Genomic DNA, 25,863 nt, shown 5'->3' on the forward strand with positions numbered 1-25,863 from the left:
TTCTCCATCACAGTAAAGCTTCCATTGATGTGAAGCCACCACACAGGGCCTGGCATTGGTAGTTGCTCGATAAATGGTAGCCATCACTGTTCTGAAGGGAAAAACAAACAATGATGGAGCGCCTACAGGCTCCGGGGAAGGATGCGGGTCCACACGTGGGGCCAGTGCTGATGCTTTCACACCAAGCCTTGGGCTCAGGCTCCAACGAGAGCCTCTTGGTGCCAAGATGACCAACAGTTTTGGACTAGGCATTGGTCAGCCCAACCTCACAACACTGTTGTCCAGAGAGCCGTGGACAGGGGCAGGGTACCCCAAGCTTTGCTCTAGCATGGGGCTCTTCTGGGTGCTCAGAGGGTCTTCCAATATTTAACTCAAACTAATCTTTTACTGTACATTGTTTTCTTTTATCACAATCATGTGCCTTCCGAAACAGAACACAGTGGAGACACTCCAAGGCATTAACCAGGGTTGCAGCTTGCTTTTGAGCACATCTCAGAATAAATTCTCTCCTCCACTGCTGTTTAATGGATGAGTATCCTTAAATCTCAAGGTAAGCCATTTTTTACCATTTGGAAGCAAAATTTATTCACTGTATTAAAAAAAAATAATCTAACATGAATTGGAGCTGAGGCTGCTATAGGTTGCAAAGATAACTCATAAACTCAGATTCACAACAGTTTTATGGTTCTTATTGATTGATTTTTAAATATTGTTCATTTGAACTTCTAAAATAAATTTAAACAGTCCTTTTAATCTGTCACATATGTTAGTTTTCCCAGTAAAATTATATTTGAAAAAAGACAAAGTCTCCTAACAAATCTCTAACAATAATAATTTGGGGGGTTAAGTATGTCCCAAACAGTGCATAGAATTTTTTTAGTTTTTGGGTTTTTTTTTAATCATTTTTAGTAACTTTAGTATTGGTTGTTTATCTGAAATTCACATTTATCGGGCCATTCTATATTTTACCTGGCATCTCTACCCCATATCCAAACCAACCGACTCACTATATTGGGGTATTTTTCGTTCAGTTTGGTTTGATTTGGTTGGGTTTTGTTAATGCTAGCTTAGGTTTTGTTCGTTTTTCATTGGCTTCCCTGCCAAATCTCTTACCCTGGGCAGTCCTCAGTTTCCTCACATGAATGAGACAAGTAACAGCCATCATTCCACCCACCTTGCAAAGGGCGAAGACATCAGACGATGACAAAGAGGGGAGAATCCTGAAAGTGGAGCCACCGAGAGGTGACCCTCTGAGCAAAGGCAAAATCGGGAGAGCGGTGGGTTTCCTGGCGGTGGCCTTTCCCCTTCTTTGATGGACACACTGGGACACTACCTCTCTGTTTAATAGACTATGACGGGGGCTTCCCTGGTGACGCAGCGGTTGAGAGTCCGCCTGCCGATGCGGGGGACGCGGGTTCGTGCCCCGGTCCGGGAAGATCCCACGTGCCGCGGAGCGGCTGGGCCCGTGAGCCGTGGCCGCTGCGCCTGCGCGTCCGGAGCCTGTGCTCCGCAACGGGAGAGGCCACAGCAGTGAGAGGCCCGCGTACCGCAAAAAAAAAAAAAAAAAAAAAAAGACTATGCCGGTGCTGGCTTTGGCAGCACATATACTAAAATTGGAACGATACAGAGAAGATTAGCATGGCCCCTGCCCAAAGAGGACACACATATTCACGAAGGGTTCCCTTTTTTTTATGGTTACCAAAGCGGGGGGCGGGGAGAGGGATAAATTAGGAATGTGGGATTAACATATACACACTACCGTGTATAAAATAGATAAACAATAAGGACCTACTGCATGGCACAGAGAACTGTACTCAATATTCTGTAATAACCTATAAGGGAAAAGAATTGGAAAAAGAATAGATATACAGAGATTTAGATAGATATGTATAGATATGTATAACTGAATCACTTTGCCGTGTACCTGAAACTAACGCAACATTGTAAATCAACTATACTTCAATTAAAAACAAAAAAGACTATGCCGTAGGTACACGGACAATGAATTAAACACTCAGCATGCAAACAGCTCCAGTAAGTTAAAGAGAAAGCTGGCAGCCCTCAGTAGAAAAATGAAGGGACGTGCCCTGCAGTGCAGCAGACTCCAGCACCTACTAACCGTGCATCTCAGGAAGGGTCCTCAACCTCGCCAAGCCTCATACAGACCATAGGGTCTATGAAGGGGGTTAACATAAAGATTAAATGAAATAATACATCCCATAAAGCATTCGGTGCTGGCGCTGTTCCCTCAGTTAATGAAAGCTGTACTTAATCATCTCAAGAGAAAAAATACACATAAATAAGCAAGAAAAACAAAGAGAAAAATTCTACTTTACTAGAAATAAAGTACATTGAAATTAAAATAACAATGAGGTGTCATACTGTACTTATGAAATTGGCAAAGATTTTAAGGATTTTAATAACATCATTTAAAGGAGCAAAAAATGTTCATAAATATTCCAGCAAATGAAGAATGATTAAATGAATAGTAAGAGAATAAACATATAGAGAATGATTAAATAAACAATGAAATTTTTAAACAAATAAGGGAATGGTTAAACAAATTATGAAATTCTTTATGCTGTACATTATAATAATGACCATATAGTATTTTTGTGACAAGAAAAAACTTATGGGTTAAAGAAAATTGATACTTAAATACTGGGAAGTGAGCGTGGGTTAAGAAGAGATTACAGAATGCTCATTGTACGTGTGTATAAGCATCCTTCTCCTCCCCCCTCCCCCCGTTCTTCCTCTTCTGTCTCTGTGTCTCCCTGTCTCCGTCTCTCTCTCTCACCCTCCCTCCCTCCTTCCCAGGAAGGGCAGTGACCCGCAGTTTCCTACAATGCACTGCGTTCGGTGAGCGTCCTACAAAAGTCCTGACTGATGCGGAGTACAATTACGGACTCTTGACATTCTATTTTGAAGCATCCCACATTGAACATCTTGGGGCCACTCTCCCCATTAGAACTGCTCCTCCTCCAGCCCCTTGCAGACAACCACCATTCACCCCAAGAGCTGGGGGCCGCCCCAAGAAAAGGAGGACCTGGCCTAATTGTAGACACACCAAGAGGGTTCACATTGGACCCTCCCAAGCCATTTTCTCTAATCCTACCCCAACGTCCAGTGACTGCATTCTGCATTCATTCTCCAAAACAAGATGTAACAAGCACCAAAGCTTTGGGTCCACTCAGGGAGCCCTCAGTCTGAGGCGGACGCTGACCCTAAGTTACAGTACCCCGAGATGCAATAAGACTGCCGTTGTAATGGTGAGGTACACATGGGACAAAAAGCACCAGGGAAATAAGAACAGGGGTTTGGGAGTCTGGGATGGCTTCACAGGGGGAAAGTGCAGGATCCACTGGAATCTTTGAAGCAGGGAAGAATCTTCCAGACCAAGAGAAGCGCATACTCCAAGCCACCAAACTCGAGACCATGGCAGATCAGGGACCCTGCGGGTGTTTAACGTGGGACGGGGTAGAGGTGGTTGGAGCAGGCCGAGCAGAGCCCTGAATGCTCAGTAAGGGGCACCTGTTTCATCCGGTCGTGCTATTCAATGGACGGACGACAGAGACTGGCCAGGATCAGCTCCCCGTGGACACTTGATCGCCTGTCCCCTCCCCTGCCTCTCTGTGCTCAGGGAGAAGTCGGCCTCAAAGCCCAGTTTTCAGACGGTCACAGCAGAGGGTTTGTTCAAACACCAGGACGAGGAGGTTTCCGAGTAACGCTCATCACTTCGGCCACCAGGACAGCAATCCTCCCCAAACGCACGCCCACAGGACCCTCAGCCCCTTCTCTAGACCTGCCTGGAGCGCCCAGCCTTGGCCCCAGCGTAGATGTTGTCTAGACAGTGGCTGAAGGCCATGTCCCTGTTCTCACCAGGTCAAACCAGCAGCCCAGGGACTCTAGTGAACTGGGAGTGGCCTCTCTCCCCAATCCCGATCTCAGGTGGCAGCTGGGGAGGCCTGGACACACTCTGTCCTCCGCCCAGGACAAAGCATGTCTCCAGCCACGTACGGCAACTCCGAGAAAACAAAACAAAGCGCCACCATTAACTCCTTGCCTGCACCGGCCCCGCTTTCTTTAAATCCAGTTGCAATCTTAGAAGCCCGACGTCGTCGCCTGAAACAAAAGCCTCACTGATGCCTGGAAGATGGCTTTGGTGAAAGTAGAGCTTATTTCACAAAATCAAAGCAAAGAAAAATATTGAGTACAATTCAGACGCATAATGCATTATTATGGACTTTTATGGATTTTCTGTATAATTTCATGTAAAGTTAAGAGGCTGAAGCGATCTCTTACATTCAGCTGTATTATCAGCCCAGCTCCAAACAATGTTCCACATCTTATTATGTTCACAGTTGACTCACTATCAGAGAAATGTGCAGCTGTCTTACTCTGCTATTCATTTCCTCATTACTATTTTATAAATATATGATTAACAGTTATTGCAACTGCCTAATTCACATTTATTGCAAATGCAACCCCACAAATGAATGCTCAAAGCAAAGAGATGTGGTTTTAGAGTAATTTAAATTTTACAGTTCCATTTACCCTGCTTTTTAATTTACTGCATAATGACCCCATTAGAATAAAGCACATCTGGAAGTTCTTTGGGGAACATTTAATTTTCTGTGGCTTCAGTACTAACAGAACTTGTACCATAAAGCCCACAGATGCCGACTGTACCAATTTCCACATTTTATACCAAGATGCCGGTTAATTGTACAGACGAGACAACGACAGCAAAGCGTGAAGATACGCTTCCCCGTGCTGAGAAGTGAAGACACCGAACCGGGATCTCACTCTTTGCACAGTTTGCACCTCAAAGACCTGAGACCAGCTGCCTGCTTTTCGATATCCATTTAGCTCTGTTCCTTTTCAGGAAAGAGGCCACCTCGGACCATGAGCTCCCCTGGAGCTTCTCTTGCTCTTCCCACAGAACTTTGTCCCAAACCCCATTTGGCCCTCGCCGTGTGTAAGGGGAAGCAAGGTCCTTTGCAGAGCTCCGGCAGCCGTGAGAGGCGGGTGCACGAGCTGGGCTCAGCCTAGCCCTCATCTGCGCACGAGGGCGCTACAGCTGCGGCCAGCTTCCAGCGGGCCACGTTAGCGTACTCATTCAGAGTATTCAAATTGATTTGAATATTCAATACAGATCACTGCAGCAGAACTCATGTATGAGAAATGTGAATCCATTGCCATTGATTAGCTAATTTATGTTCTACAACTAATCGAAGCACAAATCTCATTAGCCACAGGTCAGTAAGGCTCGGAGAGAAAAAGATAATCATTTTGGTAGCCTAGTTGGCTGTAAAGACACGATTAGAAGCTGGCCGGTTTTCCAGGATTCTCTGCCCATCCTCCTGGCTCTCAGGCCAACTGTGAAGGGAAAGAGAGGTAGCTCTTCCCCCACGGTTCTGCTGGCCACTGTGAAAGACATCTTCATATGTAATGATCCGAGGTGCTTCTTTTATCTCATCCAACAATAACAAACACGACTTTATTGCTTCTAGACGTACATAAAGCCCATAAGCTATTTAGAGCCACCACATGCACTGGAAGCACACTGTTAATTATTACCTTTTCCATATTTTAAGCATTGGGTAAATATAAGGTTTCATGGCTGGGGCTGCGGGTGGGAGATGGCCAAGGCTTTCCATATTCTGATGTTATATGCATTTTTAAAACCTCCCTTTGTGAAGCACAGGGAAGCCATGCATTATCGAATTAGGATTTGCAGTTTAAACCTTGAGCCCTGCTCAGTCAGTTTTGGGCAGAGATTTTATAACCCATCTTAAATATGGAAGATGACAGGAAAATGACCCATTGAGGAGAGAGCAGAATCCTGTTTTAACTTCACAGTAAGAAGCAAAATCCCTGATATTGATCAAATTAGGATGGCCAGCAGCAAAAGCTCCTCCTGCTCTAATATCTGCTGGTGACGTCCACAGGATGGCATCTTCCAAAGGGACGTGGTTCCAACAGTGTTGGTATAAACAGAAACGCAAGATCCCTGGCGGACTAGCCTCTTCTGCTGGTCAGGTAGCCCCTCTGTGTCTTTTGTCATAAAAGACAATGGATCAAATCGGGGACCTTTGCTAAATGACCAGGAACAGAACCCAAAGTGAGATTTTTCTGAAAAAGCGAATAAGGAGGGCTTCCCTGGTGGCGCAGTGGTTGAGAGTCCGCCTGCCGATGCGGGGGACGCGGGTTCGTGCCCCGGTCCGGGAAGATCCCACGTGCCGCGGAGCGGCTGGGCCCGTGAGCCATGGCTGAGCCTGGGCGTCCGGAGCCTGTGCTCCGCAACGGGAGAGGCCACAACAGTGAGAAGCCCGCATATCGAAAAAAAAAAAAAAAAAAAAAAAAAAAAAGTTCACAAAAAGCGAATAAGGAAACAACACACCAAACTCCAGATGTTTTCACTGACCCATGATTTCCAGGTCACTGCAATGTCATACTGGGTCCATAAAAGGCATTACTGTTGGCCGGCCAATGCACCTTTTAGGAGCGTTCATCCATATTCTCTTGAAACAAAGGACCATCCACATTCCTTCAGGCCCACTATAGTGACAAGCAGGGCATTTTTTAACACAGAGGGCTGGGAGAGGAAGAAACGGGCATCTCATCTTCCCCCACAAGGACCTGGTACTAAACTGCCGGGCAAAGGGCCATCACATAGTAAAACTGAAAGAATACTCCACGTTTTCATTTTTTAGTTTTACTTCCTTGAAAACGCTCTAGAACTATGACCATTTTGACAGACTAGCTCCCTCCCACTCAAAGCCACTGTGTCCCCAAACCTATAGAAAATACAACATTCCAGTTGTTCTGACAGCACCATGTCCTTACAGACAGATTAACTGCCTTGAGGCTGAAGCTCACAGATGTTTCCCCCCATCGCAGCAGCTTTATTTTTTATGTTGAAGAGTTTAATAACAGGCCACACTGTACAACACTAATATCGGACATCAGGTGGGAAGAGAAACCTCAAGGGATCGCAGGTGGCCAAACCAATTCCCCTCCCGAGGAATTCCAGGCTGTTCTCTTTCATATGTGAGCACACGTGAAGGGTACCAGTTTCCACGTGTAGTCCCCCGCCTTTCCCAGGATGTTGCCAAATGTGTTAGATCTTGGAAGGAGTCTGCAACCCCTTTCAGGCTCTACTCTCATGAGAGCATCGCCTCTTCTCTCCCTCCAGCGTGAGCTCAGCCTCTCTGGTTACATTGCACAGTGGTCTCTTCACTCCCACCTTCCAGGGAGCCCACCAGTGACTGTAGCTGCAGCTAGTCAAATCCTAGCCCTTCCATGCACTCTGTTGTTATTTCTGTTTTTAATTATGCAATACTTGACACGCAAAAGAATATATGAGACACGTGTGCAAGTTACGAAGCATAATAATAACATACACGTCATAAAACCAGCACTCACCTGGAGAAACAGAACGTTACCAACGCTGGTAGTGTTATCTGTTTGCTCCATCCCAGTTCATCCCCTCGCCTCTTCCAAAGGGTTAGCCAGGATCTTGAATTTTGTGCTTATCATTCTGTCACCTAAACAATATTCTTTAGTATTGATTGGTTTCTGAGTTTTATCAAAATGGCATTTTCCTCTGTGTGATCTTCTGCAGGTTGCTTGGTTCACTCAGCATCACATCTCTAAGATTCACACAGGTTTTTGTGGTTAGCTGGAGCTCATTCATTTTCACATACGTATAACGTTCATAGTCCATCAAACCATTCTCTTGTCAATGGATATTCGGGTGGCTTCCAATGCTTTGCTTTTACCCACAGCACTGCCATGAAAGTCCTCAGAGCACATGTCCTGCTGCACACGAACAAGACTTTCTCCGAGGTCTAGTATGTACCTAAGAGTGGGGTGCTGGGTTGCACATACTTAGCTATACAAGACAATGCCAATTTGTTTTCCAAAATGGTTTCCTAATTTACCCTCTCCAGCAGTATGTAAGAGTTCCCATTCTCCACATCCTCACGGAGGCATGGTATTGTCAGACTTCTTCGATTTTGTCAACCTGGAGAGACTAAAATGGTAGGTCTTTGTGGGGTTTGTGTGTATGTGTCTAAATATAGCTATATCTTTATTATCTTAAGGTGATGAGGAATACTCAGGAAAAAATCAAAGAAGAAAGAGAACTTCAGTAACTGATGATATGGAAAAAGCAGAACTGCTCACACCAGGTTACCAGTGATTTGATAATTTTTTTCAAGCTTTATTGAGATATAATTGACATATAGCAAACATTGTCTAGATTTAAGGCGTACAGTGTGATGATCAGATTTTTGTATATATTGTGAATTGATCACAATAAGGTTAGTTAATACATCCATCACTTCACATAGTTTCTTTGTGGTTTTAATTTGCATTTTCCTAATTACAAATGAGGTTGAGCATCTTTTCATATGTAATTGGCCAGTCCTTTTTACTATTTCCTAAAATGTCTGTATGAACAAGTCCTTTCCCCACGTTTCTATCACACTGTTTGTGTCTTATTATTTCCCATTTGTCTATACTCTGGATACTAATCTTTTGTTATTTATGTTGCAAATATCTTATCCAACTTTTTGTTGAAAGAAGTTCTGAATTTTAATGTAGTCTAACTTATCAACCTTTTTGCATTTTGCTTAAGTAACCCTGTCCTACCTTGAGGTCATAAAAGGATCTCCTCTATTTTCTTCTTAAAATGTTCAAGTATTGCCTTTCAATTTCACCTATCACATTTAATCTATCTGGGATCGATTTTGTGTATGGTGTGAGGTAAGGACCCCATTTCACTTATCCCACATGTTTAACCAGTGCTCCCAGCCTTTTTACTGAGTTGTCTGTGCTTCCCCCTCAATGGTCTGCAGTGTCATTTGTGCATGGTCTGCCTCCAGGCTGTCTATTCAGTTCTGTTAGACATCTGTCTATTGTTGGGCCAGTACCACACAGTCACAATGACTGTAGCTGTATAATATATCCCGATGTTTGATAGGGCAGTCACTCCCCACCCCCTTCATGCATACACAACTTTTATTTGGCTATTTTCAGTTTGGTCGACCCATTTTCCAGGAGCAAAAAGAAGGAGGAGGAGGAATAAAAGGAAAAGAAGAATGGTAGCTGATTTCTATGTGCCAACCTCTGTGCTAAGAATCTGACATATATTATCCCATTTAAACCCAATAACTCTGAAAAATACTTATTTTTTTACCTTTATTTCATAAATAAGAAAAATGAGGGCTTCCCTGGTGGCTCAGTGTTTGGGAGTCCGCCTGCCAACGCAGGGGACACAGGTTCAAGCCCTGGTCCGGGAAGATCCCACATGCCGTGGAGCAACTAAGCCCGTGCACCAAAACTACTGAGTCTGCGCTCTCGAGCCCGTGAGCCACAACTACTGAGCCCGTGCGCCTAGAGCCCATGATCCGCAACAAGGGAAGCCACCGCAACAAGAAGCCTGCGCACCGCCACGAAGAGTAGCCCCCGCTCGCCACAACTAGAGAGAGCCCGCGCGCGGCAACAAAGACCCAACTTAGCCAAAAGTAAATAAATAAATTTATTTTTTTAAAAAAGAAAAATGAGGTTCAGAATGGTTTAATGACTTGCCAAATTTAAACACCAAATAAGCAGCAAAGATGCAAATTCTAACTCACTCTATTGGACTCTCAAGCCAGTGCTCTTTCAGTTCCACTGGGGAAGCTTAGATTCTCAGAATCGTGTTAAGAATCTCGGCTTTAGATGCCACCAGACTTGCACCTTTTATCTGCCCTGCTTGGAAACTGTGGCTGGGTGTCTGAGGCTGGGCCTTCACCTGAGGGCTTCGTGAAGCTGACTTGGCTGCTCCGAATTTCTGCCTCTGACACAGATCCTCCCCAGAACGTGCTGTCAGCCTGGCGAATTGTCCTTTGTGGAGCATTTCTCTTTAATCGTGAAGCATTCTCTGCTCACCCTGGATTGTGGAAGGGATAGGAGGAAGCAAAGTGGAAGCTATTCCAGAAGAGATTCAACCTTCCGCCTACAGCTTTTGCCAAGAAACTCAAGAAAATGCCCGGCACTGTCCTTTTCAGATGAGAACAGCTGAGCTCTCCATGCCCATAATAAACCCAGCAGGCCTGGTGGAGTCACTGGCGTTAATTACGTGGTTGAGGTTAAATATACTTTATGGACAAAAGCAATGATAGACGGGTTCTTCACACAAAAGATTTCAGCTCATTTGAGATTTAACCACTTTTAAATTTAATAATTTTTTTTAAAGCCATGATTGTAAAGGTCAGATCTAATTCCACGGCCTATTATGAGCAGCCAAACCTGAGGCTTCAGCTCGGAGCCAGCAGAAGATGACTCAGGACTGGGGGGTGAGACAGCTGGACGAGGAAGGGACAGGCCTCCGCATGTGACTGCGGGTTCGTGCAAAGATCTGCTGCATCAATTAGGGCCGGTCTCGTTTCCTGGTAGGTCTAATGGCAAATGTCGAATTTACTTTTCCAATTTTATCACAGTATTTTCCCTTTCAGCGTTCATCTACTGTCCTGATTTCCCTTGCCAACTGCCCTGCCTGTGTCTGTGAATTTATTTTTAAACAGTGTTAAGAGGCCTTATGTTACATTTCAAAACCAATCCAAAATATAACAGGATAATGTCTGGAGCAGCAAGGCAGGATAGTGGGTACGCACATGTTGACTTGCTGGCCACGGAGCCATTGGGGAAAGTCAGTCCACGAGGCAGAAAGAGATACCAGGAGACTCAGCTATGAAACCCACCGCTCCAGGAGATCCTTCCGCGGCTCTTCTGGCTCTGTGCCCGGATCACATGGCTAGTTGGCACAGACCCATATCCTCACCCCTCTCCCAACACCTCATTGCGTTTACCTAGAGCCCCTGTTCACTGGGCCAGGTGAGGGATTTGCAGAGGAAGTGGGAGGGACCCTCACACCCCAGGACTCTGAATGCAAGCCGGGCCACAGTCCCCAGGGCCCCAGCTCTGCGGTACCATGATCCATGCGTTGCCCAAAGTGGGCATTTGCACTGAAAGAGCAGCCGGGCTCTCTGTCCACGGGGCTGGGGAGGAGGCTCTAATAGGGAACATTTTGAAATCGTTCAGTCCAAGAAACTAAATTCTCCAAAAGCTCCCTTAAAGAAAACTGTGTAAAACGAAATCCATTGAAGTGAACCACCACCAGGGTCCTCTTTGGAATTGTTGCCAAACCTCCCTGCCTCTAGTCTTGCCCTGAGGTTGAGGGATTCATTCTCCACTGTGTAGCCAGATGACGTTTCTAAAACGCCTATCTCATCATCTCCCTCTCCCCTGCCTCCCCGGCCTCCCCTGCCTCCACTGCCATGAGGCTCCCCATGGCACTGGGGCAAAGCCCACCTGGATCACATGTGGCTGCAGGGCCCGGCCTCTGCTACCACCCTCCTCTCCTCTGTGGTCCAGCCATGCTCGGTGCTCTCTCGCAGCACCACATCTTAGCACAGGCCGAGCCCTCACCCTGGAACGCACTTCCTGTCCCCACCCCTAACAAAGCCCTGCCAACTACCTAGTGAGCCCTTAGTAGAGGACTAGACACCAAGCCCTCTACTAAGCACTTCAATGACATTACCTACTTTTGTTCTCCACGGCCCCAGGTAGATGTTTCAAAGGTAGAAAAACTGAGGCCCAGAGATGGTAGGTGATTTATCCACTGTACCACAGTCAAGGCCAGGCTGGGATGCTGAGATGCTGCAGGGTCTTCCTTATCCACCTTCCACCCCAGGAGATAGATAGAGATTGGGGTGCTCCTCTGTACCCCTATAGCCTTCTGTGCTGTGTTGTACTCTCCAATTGACCCCCAGAAATCAGTCCCCCTGAAAGCATTTGTCTTTGTGTCCCCAGCTCCTGACCAACGCCTAGCACACCGCAGGTGCTCAGTTAACATGTACCAAAAAAAAAAAAAAAAATGGATGAACCATTGGGAGAGACACTTATTGGTAAATGGATTTGTTATATAAAAGCCACAGAAGAATACTACGGAGCTGCGTGCTGTGTAGTTATTCTGGAGAATGCCGTGGGGACATAGCCACTCAGTACCCCAGTGATGGCTTGAGAATCGGAGGGTTGTCCCTGGCAAGATTTGGTCCCCAGCCCCTCCTCTCGTGCCACCCAGCATGCTTCCTGGTTAGCTCTCAGTGCCATTCGCTGTATAATCAGGGCCCAAGTTTGAGTATTCTCTATTAAACGTATTATTAGAAAGATAAATCGGTCGCCTGATCCAATGTTTTTTGAGGCACATGCAGGTAAATTACATTTATCCAGATGTTTAGCAGATCCGTGCCAAACCATTTAAAACGTAAAACAGATAATTTCCTTAAGCCTTATTTTCAGCTTCCCAAGGATCAGTCCTTGGCAGCTGGCTGGGCAGATGAATGCTGGAGAAAAATTAAGGGCTGTCTGTATCTTTCAAATTGACATGAAGAGCAGTTGGGCTCTGCTAGAAACTAAGAATGACCACAAAATGTAATTATGATTGTAATGAGAATGGGTTAAGCTTAAACTATTTCTCATTTTCATTGCAGTCACTGCTACAAGATGGAGTGGAGATTAATGCCAGGCCATTTCCTGTGCTTGTTATACTCTTTGTCATTAGAATAAAACATCATCATTTGAGCATCTCATGTATACCGAGAAGGATGGCCAGGGAGGGGCGGCCACTCTGAGCACCGGCCAACTCTCTGTGCTCCTCTGCAGTTGGCACAGGGAACAGGGTAGCTTCGCTGCAGCCCAGAGCACCCACCCCATCTCACCCTTCTGCAGCCCAGACCAAGACTTAGAGCCTCATTCTCTTCAACTGCAGAGCGGGGACAATAGCACAGTTCTCCTTCCCAGAGCTGCTACAGCTCTCCACAAAGAAATGGCTTATGAAGGGCTTTGCAAACTGTTAAGCACTGTTTGCCTGCAAGGGAGGAAGGCAACGCGGGTGCCGGCTTCTGAACTAAAAAGATCTGAGTTCATTTTCCAGATCGACAGCCCTAATTGTGAACTTGATCAAGACACTTGACGCTGAGGGCCTCAGTCTCCTCATCTGTAAAATGGGGATAGACCATTCACTGCATTAAGGTCTTGTGAAAAGTAAAAGAGACGACGAATACCTTGTGCCTGAAATGGGGTCTGACGTATATTCAGTGTCCCGTGGGCGGTGGCTTAATTGTGGGGCGTGGTCATTGCCAATGTCATCATCTTCACTATGAGATGCAGACTCACCTCTATTCTAAAACGGTACAGTTAACAATGCTGAGGATTGTTCACTCGAGTCAGGAGTTTTGCATCACAGAATTCTTTGTTTGACCAAAGTCTTACCTACAGGTCCCACCTGTGAAACAGGAGGGGGCAGAGCTGTTTGGGTTCAAGAGGAAGTGGGGGGCCCAGGGCCCTTCATCCAACTGCTGTCCCCAGCAGCTCCTAAGGGTGCAGCTCTGGAGAGCCCAAGGACTAAGCGAATACGTTTTTTGGCCTGGATCTTGTAGCCCGTACCTGCTGCCTGGCTCCCTGGAACTCCTCCTCATCCATTATGGGGCTCCTCCGGGGTCACCTCTATTTGACCTCCCCAAGCAGAGTTAGTCCCTGTCCCTTGTGGGTTGAACTGGCATTTAGCAGCTGGGAAAGACCTTGGCGGCCACCTATTTTTGAAAAGTTGTATAGCAACCATTACCAACTCCAAAAGGTTTTCATCACCTGAAAAAAAAACCTGTGTCCATTAGCTGTTACTCTCCATTCCCTTCCCTGCACCAGCACCTGCCAAGCATTAATCTACTTTCTGCCTCCATGGATTTGCCTATTCTGGGCAGTTCATACAAATGGCACACGACCTGATCAGTAATACATGTCTAATAAATGGATGTAAGAAGATAAGAGTAAGAATTTCAATTAAAAAAATGTAAAGTTTTTTAAAAGATTTCCTCACCAAACATCAAGTGCTTTTTGATGTGATAAATTACAAAGTACCAAACACTCCCTATGAAGTATTCTTGCCCCCAAAATGTTCATTAAACCTAACTTCTAGCTCACAGGAAATATAGGACATAAAGGTACAAGTGAAATGACACCACAAGGAAGCAAACAGACAAATTCAGAATGTAGAACATTCTAGAGGACAACTGTTTGTTTTCTCCAATGGGTCAACAACATGTGGAAAAAAGGTGTGTGAGTGAGATTATTCTAGAATAAAAGATACTGAAGAGGGATTTCCCTGCTGGCACAGTGGCTAAGAATCTGCCTGCCAGCGCAGGGGACACGGGTTCAATGCCTGGTCCAGGAAGATCCCACATGCCGCGGAGCAACTAAGCCCATGCGCCACAACTACTGAGCCTGTGCTCTAGAGCCTACGCGCCACAACTACTGAAGCCCACGTGCCCTAGGGCCCGCATGCCACAACTACTGAGCCCGTGTGCTGCAACTACTGAAGCCCGTGCACCTAGAGCCTTTGCTCTGCAACAAGAGAAGCCACCACAATGAGAAGCTCACACACTGCAACCAAGAGTAGCCCCTGCTCACCGCAACTAGAGAAAGCCCACACACAGCAAGGAAGACCCAACGCAGCCAAAAAAAAAGTAAATAATAAGTAAATAAATAAATAAAAGCTACTTAAGAGATAACTGGTAGATTCTATTGTTTGCTTTAAAATATACCCCCAGTCAACCCTTTCCTAAAGGCCCCACTCTGTAGAAGGATTTCACTCCCAGCCCCTGGAGAGCAGGACGAGCAAAAGAGAGATGAGAATACGGGACGTGGACACTTCCCAGATGCAGCTTGACAAGCTTTTGCATGTCACTCTCTTTTCCCAGAAATGGGCTATTCCTTCAAGCTGGGCCTGAAGATAAAGCACTGAAGCCAATCCGTGATGGATGTGGAACGTGAGCCAAGAAAGAAACCTTTGTGGTTAGAAGTCACTGAGATTTGGGGGTCACTTGTTATGACAGCATAACGTGTCCTAAGCTGACTAACATAACAACCCTTATCAGATATTAACATGAAATTGTAGTTATAAAAAAATGCCCATAGTTTGTAGAAATGCATATTTAAGATGGTAGGGATGAAATGTCCACCCAATAGGCAAAATTCTAAGCTAGCCCCCAAGATTCACCCACCCCTGCTGTACCCTCTGAATAATGCCTTCCCCCTGAGTAGAGGCAAAACCTGTGAACATGATGGTATATCACTCCTGTGATGGGTTGCTAATTAGTTGACTTCGAGTTAATCAAAAGGAAAATTACCCTGGGTGGGCCTGACCTAATCAGGTGAACCCTTAGCCGAGGGTAAAGTGTCAAAGAGATTCTCCTGCTGGCCTCAAAGGAGAAGAAAACAGCCATGTTGTGAGCTGCCTATGGAGGCGACTGCCTCTAGCAGCTGGGGACGTCAGTCCTACAACCACAAGGAGCTGAATTCTGCCAACAGCTACCTGGGGCTGAGGCCCCTGAGCCTCAGGTGAGACCCCAGCCCTAGCTGACATCGGGACTGCAGCTTTCGGAGACTGAGCAGAAGATCCAGCTAAGTTGTGCCCAGGTTCTCAAGCCACGGAAACTGTGAGATAACAAATGCGTGTTGTTTAAGCAGCTAAATCTGTGGCAATTTGTTGCACAGCGATGGAAAAGGAACACAGTGTCTGTGATTTGCTTCAAAATAATTCAGCAAAAAACATGGGAGATAGGCAAAGCAAACATGGCAGAATCTTGTTAATGCTTGAATCTGAGTGATAGGTAGATGATGTTCATTATACTATTCTGTCCAGTCTCATGAAGGTTTGAAATTTTTCATAATAAAAAATAGTAAAGGATGTCAAAATGTAATCTCCCTTAGGTCAAGGGCCCTGACAATTCTGTTCATCACTGTAACTCTAGCAACTAGCACCGCGCCCGGCACATAGTAGGTGCTCTGTTAATAGTTGTTAGATCAATCAATTGACATATGGGTATGTTGCAGTTTATGAACTCACAACATCTTTTTGCGTTAACTCCATTTTACAGATGCAAGAACTGAAGCTAGGGGAGTTTGTGACTCAAAGTTGTGTAATGAGTAATTGATGAGACTAGGACTCAGGTCTTCCAGTTCCTGACCAAAAACCCACTGGTCTCTCTTTGGAGTATAATATCTGCCATCCAGGTTTTCTTTGGGATTTAAATAGCTGCTGTTTCATTCTGGTTTATCAGGAGAATTTACGCACACCACCGCAGTCATATTGAGACATCCGTTAGAAAACCCAGCCAGGCAGGTTAAATGTTAATTTCCTTTCTACTGTACCATTGTCTAACCTCCTTCCATGAATCAAAGTGAGTAAAAGGTTCTTCACTTACTGACATAAAGCAAATTGAACAAATTATGTTACTTAACCGAAGAAGAACTAGTCCCGCCGGTGATTCTAGTCCAGCCTGAGCTGAGCTTTCTCTCCTTATTAACATTCACTTGCAAATGAGGTTTGGATTTTTAATGGAATGTTGCGTTGACCTCATTAGCATATCTCACTGCACCCCATCGGTGGTCCTATTCCCAGGCACTGCTTCTCAGGTCACCCAGCCGCCTCTGCCCCCTTCTTAGCAGCCTATGAATCACAATCATAACCAGGCCATGAATCAGAGCCGTAGGTGGAAGCCATTTCTAACGACGATATCAGTAACTTCAGAGCACAGAGGGCTCGGAGCGGGCAAGAGCCTTCCTAGACGTTAAATAACTAGCACAGACTGCTGCACATTTCTTTTTCTTGAAAAATGCTGATCCCAGAGAGCAGGAATTTTAAGCTCTCATCCAGGGCCACTTTGGCTTCCACTGGCTGGACCTCTGGGGGATCCTGGGGGAGCCGTGTCTCTGAACACGAGTCGCGCACAGACACACATTGGTTGGTTGTGGTTGGAAGGACTGCTATCTGCATGGAGCGTATGTGAAGAGCCCGGCGCCCTCCTGGTGAGGCTGGAAGATGGGACAAGGTCTTGCTGGGGACTCAGTGGCCCCAGAGAGGGCTGTGCTCTACCCTTCACCACTCTGTACTTGGGCCCCTTAATTCACCTCTCTAGACCTTATATTCTTATTTCTGCAAAGTGAGGATGACAGTAATCATCCTTGTTAACCCTATTTCACAAATGGGGAAGTTGAGGCTCACAGGGGAAGCCGTGATAAGGCCAAGCCTGGAGCCCAGACCCGCCCATCTCCAAAGCCCAGGACGTTTCTCTATGGGACACGAGGCCTCAGGAACATCCTGTCACTGGAGGAATGGATTTCTGCAGCGGAGTCGGGGAGCTAACAAATGACATCTGCAGTTCCCGTCACTAACTTGCCCCCTCGGCCTCTCACGATGCTGCGTGACCCGAGGAACAATCAAAGGAGAAGAACTTAAAAGCCACTTTAAATTTCAGACCAATTCAATTTGGGGATATCACTCGTGAGGTGTAGCTTCTAGACGAAATTTCTAAATGACTAATACTCTTCTTTGTCCATTTCAGGGGAAAATGAATGTTGCTGCTAACATTTGACATCAATCGCCCAATCACATGTTGTCACATCATTACTCAGCTCTGTGACAAAGGCGGAGGAAAGAGTCCGCGGCTGAAATTGTGCCGTTGGGCGAGGAAGCAATTCAGGGACTCTGGCGATGATGGAAAAGGGAACAAAATGAAATCTGGCTAAAGAAGCTCCATGGAATGGGCCGTGTTGAAGGGGAAATGGAAATAAGAGGCTCGTGCTTTATGAGGATGGCTATTCATTTCACGTCTCGTTTTTTAAATTCTGTCTGTGTATTAACTTGGTTCCAGGATGCCATTGATGAGCCTGTCGGGGAAAGTGACTGGTCACAGGGCAGAAACGGTGAGGTGTCCATTGCTGAAGTCCTAGGGCAGGCCCACCACCTGCAACGTCAAAATCAGGCATCCGCTCTTCTGGTCACATACCCACGAGGAATGATTTAATTTGTCTACTGCCAACAACAAAAAGAGGAATCCTCTGAATCTAAACCGAGGCCAGTGTGTGGAAGTCGGTAACCAGAGCTAACCTGGAACTGCCAAGGCTCAGAGATACTTTTGAAATCTTCTCATGACAGGAGAACAGGTAAGAGATTCCAAAGATCACTGTGAGAGGTGTGGGGTCCGTGGTTTCTGTTGGCTTCTGTGTACACCATTTTGCTGTAAGTGGCTTATCTACATAGGCCCCATTTCTCCATCATGACCCAATTTTGCAGTGATATGATTGGTGGGGCATGGGCAGCTTTGGCCGGGAGAGAGCGGGTGTATCACAGATATTAATATTCGGAGAAGAAAACAGTCAGGACTTCATTCTTTCTTCACTGTCTAAGGAAGAACGCAGAGAACCCAGGGCTTCTGGCCCCTCGACAAGCTCTTCATTGCTGCCCCCGGCCTGGAGCTGGTCTTCCAGAGGCAAGTGTGAAGGTGACACAGGTGAATGATGTGGATAATCCCACCCTCCCACCAGAGGAATATGCTTTTATGGCCACATGTCTGTGATGAAACAGCTGGGCTTGTCCCAAGGGTCCGTCCTGCATTATCTATGAAAGGCATGTTCTAGGTTATTGACTGTCGGGGGTTAGTATCAATAGGGAGCAGGGACCTAGTCATGGATTAAGGTTTTTTACAGTAATTCTCATAGACACACTTTCTCTTTAGAAGTTCTTTCTCCACAGGTTGTGCTTTCCTGGGATGCAATCTTGACAGATACCATGGAGCCCCTTGAATGAGCAGCAGCGGTGAGAAGAGCGGGGGTGGGGGGGGTGCTGCAAAGGCAGCAGAGACCATGAAGGTAGAAGTCATAGGATCTGATGACGGACGAGGTAGGTTTGGGACAAAGTGGTGAGAAGACCAGAAAAATAACTGAAGTCTCAAGTCTGGGGAAATGATGGTCCCATTCACAGAATGGGCACCTAAGGAGGAGATGAAGACGGCAGAAATGGACGTGATGCTGATGGACACCCCAGGGGACACCTGGCCTCGAGAGAAAGGTCTAGGCGGGAGGCACCGTTGTGCCCACGACGCAGTAGATGAGCCCTACAATCACGTGGGCTCACCAAGGGAGACACGCACATGTAAATATTTATTTGGAACCATTTCTAAATCTGCATAAAGGATGAGAATTTTAATTACCCACAGAAATGAATGGAAATGTGATCAAGACCCTTAGGAAAAAGGGACCTCTTTCCTAATGGGTTCTTGTCAAAATATACATGGCCGCTTCCTCATCGTTTAATTGGGTGGGCTAATCTCCTCCCAGATATAAAATATTGATGTGAGTTGCTTATTTTCCTAAAAGCTCTAAGTTCAAATATGTAGGTTTGTGTTTTCCTGTAATTAGCATGCTGTATCTATTCAGAATAACTGCAACATCCCTTCCTGGTAATGAAAAGTGATTAATTACCAATTATAGCAAGTATCCAATTTCGTGCACACTACCACTGGTCTGTACCACTGAATTGCTAGCGTTCTAATTGCAGACATTAAAAGTTCTAGGTAATTATTGCTGAAAGATCAGTAATATTAAAAATATTGGTTGCAGCTATTATTACATTTGCTCTAAACCCAACCAAGACCTAAAATTATGTCTGAGCTGCCAGCTGTTTCATCAGTCTATTTCTGTTACTAGTTTGGAACAACTGGGTTTCCCCCCCCCCCTTTTCTCAGAGCCTATTACAACAAGTCTATTAACAGCTCTGGGCTTCCCATTTTGTAAAGCTTTCATTAAGTGAAACAAGCTAAAAAATCACTAGTAGGTGCCCTTTAGCAAAGTAGGGAGGTAATTATCTCATTTACAGATCACTATGTGCATTTCATTTTTCAAAGCACAAAGAGAAAACCAGCTCTAAATGACACTTTTTCGTATTCATTACACTCACTAGAGAAATGTCAAATTAGGAGTTTTCAGTGCAAATGCCGGCATGAATTCTGACAGAAGCTATCAACAACAGGGACATTTGGAGGAAATGTCTTTGTGCCCAAAGTGGAAATCAAGGAAGAGTCCTGGGAGCTTGAAAAGGTGTTTGTCCTCCAAAAACACCTGAGCTGTACGTCTACATGACTGGTTTATCTGGGGGCATGCCGGGCACAGCTCAGGAAACTAGAGGTTCCACGCAAGCCACATGGTCCTGGCCCGCCGAGGGTGGCCAGAATTACCAAGGCAGATGACTTAGCTTGCACTGCGCATCTACAGGCCAACAGAGGGAGACCAGAGAGATGGCTAAATACCATTCAGTGAGCTCCCTGATGAGCTAACGTGGAGGCCAACACATGAGTGTGGCCGACTCCATGGAGAGGGAGAATCCGGAATTTACAGAGGAGGGGCTGCTTCAGCCAGGTCTTGAAGGATGAATAGGAGTTCATCAGCTCCATAGAGAAGGCATGGAAAGGGCCCCCTAGTGAGAGTTCATATCCAGAGGGCACTGAGACTTCATACTGTCCTTGGAATGAGAGAAGATATTTGGAGACCAGGAACTGTCCAGTTCAGGAGGTCATTAAACGTGGAATTGTTTCAGAAAGCCTCTCAACCTGGCCCCTTTTGTTGATAACAACAAAGTATGATAAACTATTAAAACACTCAACACAAAAGAGTTGACTAAATAAACTACAGTACCTACCAACAACGAGATCAAACATAAAACATTAAAATGCTTAGAAAATTGTTTTAAAAGCAAGAGACAAAACTGTATTAGGCAGATTACCTCAAATATGTAAAATCACATGCACAGAAGCCAGAAAATACAATACATGCTAACAGAGGTGGGCCCCGGATTGAAGGGAAGGGTTTTCTCTTTTCCATACTTCTCCGTATTTTTCAAGTTTTTCAATAATTAACTTGTATTTGTGATTTTTTTTTTAAGTGAAAAAGATCTACATAATAACCAACCCCTAGCCAGGGCATCATAGAAGGAACACGGAAGATTTATATAAAGGAGGTCCCACATTATCAAGGGGCCCACCCCCAACAAACTTAGGTAAGTAGGCCGGGATCTGAAGGCACTTCAAATCTGTAAATAGGTCATAAGAATTACTGAGTAGATATGTAGATTCTATAGTCACAAAGATTTTTCAAAACTTCCACCTCATTAGAGCTGAATTTTGCCCGTCTGCCAGACCTCATCACCACCCGCTGGCCTTCAGAGGCGCCCTTTTGAGATGACCTCATTATAAGAATAATGGAAGGTGGTAATCTTGAAATAACAGGGTACTTCAGGATGAGGACATCCCTCCCAAGGGATCCAAACACTTCCGGCTGTCATCACGAGGACCACGGGGGTGGAGCATTACTGGTGCATTAAGCATCCTAGAGCCCTCCAGGAAGGGGTGCATTTTGGGAGTGTTCTGTATTCGTTTGGGGCACATCTACCATGTATGTGGCTTTCCTCTTCACAGGCTGTATACAGCAGGCAGGCCTGCTGCAAGGGAAACCAGGGCTATAAAACCCGATTGATTGATATTATCCATCACCATTTTTAGGGTCCGTTGCACAAACTATTTTGACAGTTAAAGCTCATAAATTAACGAGCAAGCCCAATGTGACACAATGAAGAAGATGTCACGGCCGCTTCAATTTAACCACTGGGTGATTTACTCAGAAACTCGGGGTGCAGGAGGCTGCCTCCCGCTTTTGTTCCTGCTTAGCTAGAAGATAAATGTCTGAAACTAAGGACCCCGGGCACTCAATAATAAAAATCTTTTAGAGAGGAGAGCCTTGCACTAGTTAAAAGAAACCTGTTCCATTTTTCTGGGGGAAAAAAATGGAAGTAAGATTTCCCGAAGGCAGACATCAGCCCTTTTACTGAGGCTAAAAAGTTCGAATCCACAAAGGAAGAAAAGGAGGGAGGGAGGAGAGAGACATAAGAAAGAGAGAAGAGTGGGGGAAACAAAGCTGACAGAACCACAACTTAAGGCAGCAGGAGGAATTGCTGAGAAATTAAAGCGAATGAAGTGTATGCATTTGGGGGGCATGACGAAACTTCTAAGATGTTCGTGAGATTAATAAGAAAATCTGTGGCTCCACACCCCCCAGTGAGCTATTACAGAACTTCGTAGCACTCTGTTTTGCTCAAAACAAACAGTGGCTGCAGCATTTTAATCTCTAAAGAGAAGGAAACTCAGATGTGAGTGGGAGGCTTAGATCTTAAAAGGATTACGTATATTCACAGACTTCACAGGACAGAACCCCCAGATGGACTTTCTGCTCCCATCCAAAAGTAATTATTGCCAAAGACAAGCCATGGTTTAAGACATCGCCCTTCCCAGAGGTACGGTGAAAGGTAGAACCGATTAGAAATAGAGTCACAAGTTAGATCCGAACATCCATTTCATAACTGAGTAAAATGTACTCCTCCTCCTTCTCCTTATGAAAGTAATTCCCTGAAGAAAAAAAAAAAAATCAAGTGAACAGAATTACCTAGGTACAAGTGGCACCCTTTCAGCTGAGCGGACATCACCCCATATTTCAGCTGGAGCAACTTTTAAATCACTTGGAGAAGTCATGGAATGTCATGGAATGTTTTTCAGACAGCTGTCGAGCCAAAAAGCATGCTGCTAGGTAAGAAGCAAACCCTCCGAAGATTTATTTTTTTAATGGATTGGAAATTAAAAGGGTTTCAAAATGCCCTTTAGAGACCCAGCTTGGGGATTGGACTATGTTACAAGGAGACTTTTTCTTTCCAGTGCTGAGAATTGGGACTGAAAGGGCAGGTCAGAGGCACATGGATTGTGTTTACATGAAGCAGAACAAGTGTTTGAGAAGTGAAAGATGCAATCAGGCTAGTGGGTTATTGTGTCTACACAGTAGCAAAACACCAGGTTGGCTGGATGTCTTCTACCAACTCTGAAGTCTAGGAACGGGAACCAGAAAGGACCACGGAAAGATAATCCAGTGCAGAGGAGGAAACCAAGGCACAGGACGGAGGAGAGGAGGACTTGCCCAGGGTCCCACGGCCGAGGAAGGGACAGAGCACAGTCAGATCCTGGCCACCAACAATCTCAGAGGGATCCCCCCAAACCAATGGGCACGACCCCAGCCTGGCGTTCTCATTGAGCAGGGAGAGCCATTGAGCTGCCAGAGGTAGCAAATAAAAATTCAGGACGACCGGTTACATCCTAATTCGGATAAACGGTGAATACTTTCTTAGTATAAGGATGTCCCATACGGTGTTTGGGGCATAGTTAAACTAAAACATGTGTTTATTGAGTATCTGAAATTCACATTTAACCGGGCATCCTGTGCTTTACCTGGTAACCCTCTGAGGGGCCATTTCTTGGGACAGGGACAGAGTCTGACGCCCCTCCCCGACCCCCTCTTACAAGCCCTGGACCGTGGTGGGCACAGAGCAGGCCCCGAGGGGATGAACGACTGTCAGCTAACCTGGTAGATGGAGTCAACGGGCTTCAATGGCTGCCTAAAAATTCGAGATCGGAGACAAGGAAGAACCTGCCGGAAGAGCACATGTCCTTAAGCTGTAGAAGGCGTGCCGAGACGGAAGGAGCACCTGTATGTTCGGGGTTACATGAGCCACAGATGCTTTCGACAAAGGTTCCCATTTAATCTTCCTAATTGTCCCTCAAGACGCTCCTCATTACCCGCCACGGCTTACGGACGACGAGGCGACCAAGGCGCAGAGAGGGCCTCGCTGAGGGGCGGGAACAGGGCTCATCCCAGGTCTGCCAACTCAGAGAGCACTGCTCTTTCCAGAGGTAATAAGAGCATCAAACCCGGCTGGAGCATTACTACCCAGGCCAGGCACTACTCCAGGCACCGTATGAGTTTTATCGTAGCTCAGCTTCTCAACAACGCTATGAGATTGCTAGATTTTTCTCCTCTTTTCCCAGTAGAGAAACTGCGGCACAGAGCAGTTAAGACACTTGCCGTGGGTCACACAGCTGGGACTCACCCAGCTGCCTGAGCCGGGCTCTCCCTGCTCTGCAGCCTCCGCTACACGGCCTTGTGCCCACACTACCAACCTCACCATCCAGACGCGGGCTTAGCATCTGCAGCTCATACAAACACAGCCAAGCCCCAGCCAGTGCTCTGAGCAGGATGCAAAACCAAAATGGGCTCTCACGGCAGACGGCTCTGGCCTCCCCTCTGGCCCGGTCCACTTGCCTGAACTTGCAGGACAGTGGGAATTCTCTTCGCTTAGGAGCCAGCTGTGGAGCAAAGGCACTGAGGGAGGGCCCAGGGCGTGGTGGGTTATAGCCCACAGGCTCCCGCCCAGCAGCAGAAATCCTCTCTCGCCCACCCTCCACTCTGAACACCGATATTCAGATTTGCTAGCGATTTTGTCAGAACTGCAATAAACCATAATGTCCATTTGGTGAACGTTGCCCTTTAATTATTTTGCTTCTAGAACAAATTGACGATCCTCCTTACTGGAGCTAAAAGAATAGGCTTTGTTCCTCTAAGTTCTGCCAAACTTGACTTCGGCTTGTATTTAGCAGTGCCTTTCTCAGGATCACATTTAGGAGGAAAGCCTCTGCCGCCTTTCTAATTCCCGGTGATCATTCAGCACAACATAGCAAACACTCCTCGGGGCCCCATATGCCACGTACTCTGCCCAGGCCTGGCAGGGAAGACGTAGCTGGGCCCAGGACAGGCTCTGGAGGGGTGCCGTCTGCAGAAGCCCTTCTAGGTCTTCCAACAAAACGGCACCATCCCAGATGCGATTTGCGCCCTTGGCAAGTGTTCACTTGACTCATTTATGGAAAAGGACCTTCCTCCGGGCATCGGGGGTAGCTTTCCGCAGGTGCTATGCTGATGACCATACAGTGGGTGGCTTCAAGCAAGAGAAATCTACCCTCTCATACTTCTGGAGGCCAGAAGCCAAAATCAAGGTGTCGGCAGGACTGCGGCCCCTCTGCAGCCTCTAGGGGGTCCATTCTTCGCTTTCTCCAGCTTCTGGTGGCCGCCGGCGTTCCTTGACTTATGGCAGCATCTCCCCAGTCTTGCCTCCGTCTCCATGCTGCCTTCCGCGCATCTGTCTGTGTTGAATCTTCCTCTGCCCCTCTTATTAAGACATGTGTGGTTGTATTTAGGGTCCGCCCAGATAATCCAGAATAATCTCTCCATCTAGAGGTCCTTAACTTAATTGCATCTGAAAAGACTTTCACCTCACACCTGTCAGAATGGCCATCATCAAAAAGCAAAGAGATAACAAATGCTGCAGAGAGTGTGGAGAAATGGAACCCTTGTGCCCTGTTGGTGGGAATGTAAATTGGTGCAGCCACTATGAAGAACAGTATGGACCATCCTCAAAAAATTAAAATGAGAACTAACTACCATAGGACCTAGCAATCCCACGTCAAAGAAAACAAAGTCACTATCCCAAAGAGACATCTGCACTCCCACGTTCATTGCAGCATTATTTACAATAGCCAAGACATGGAAACAGCCTAAGTGTCCATTGACAGATGAATGGATAAAGAAAATGTGGTGCATATATACAATGGAATACTATTCGGCCATGAAAAAGAGAAGAAAATCCTGCTATATTTGTGACAATATGAATGGACCTTGAGGGCATTATGCTAAGTAAAATAAGTCAGACAGAGTAAGACAAATACTTTATGATCCACTTATATGTAAAATCTTTTTTTAACATTTTTATTGGAGTATAATTGCTTTACAGTGTATGTAAAATCTTAAAACATCAAACTCAGAAATAGAGAACAGATTAGTAGTTGCCAGAGGTAAGGGATGGGGAAAATGGGTAAAGGTGGTCAAAATGTGCAAACTTCCAGTTATAAAATGAGTAAATTCTGAGGACATAATGTGCAATGTGGTGACTATAGCTAACAATACTGTATTGTATATTTGAAAAGTGCTAAGAGAGTAGATATTGAAAGTTCTTTTCACAAGGGAAAAAAATTTCTTATAACTATGTGAGGT

The 25,863-nt window shown here is 45.9% G+C and overlaps 1 non-coding gene across 1 annotated transcript; it reads left to right on the top strand.

The window, feature by feature from the left end:
* Nucleotides 1-1,583: 1,583 nt before the first annotated feature.
* LOC131751769 (U6 spliceosomal RNA) lies at nt 1,584-1,690 on the top strand. The gene has a single exon (XR_009334326.1). It is a non-coding gene; the product is annotated as a U6 spliceosomal RNA (small nuclear RNA).
* Nucleotides 1,691-25,863: the final 24,173 nt, after the last annotated feature.

Source organism: Kogia breviceps, chromosome 2 (genome assembly GCF_026419965.1).
Source record: "Kogia breviceps isolate mKogBre1 chromosome 2, mKogBre1 haplotype 1, whole genome shotgun sequence".
NCBI lineage: Eukaryota > Metazoa > Chordata > Mammalia > Artiodactyla > Physeteridae > Kogia > Kogia breviceps.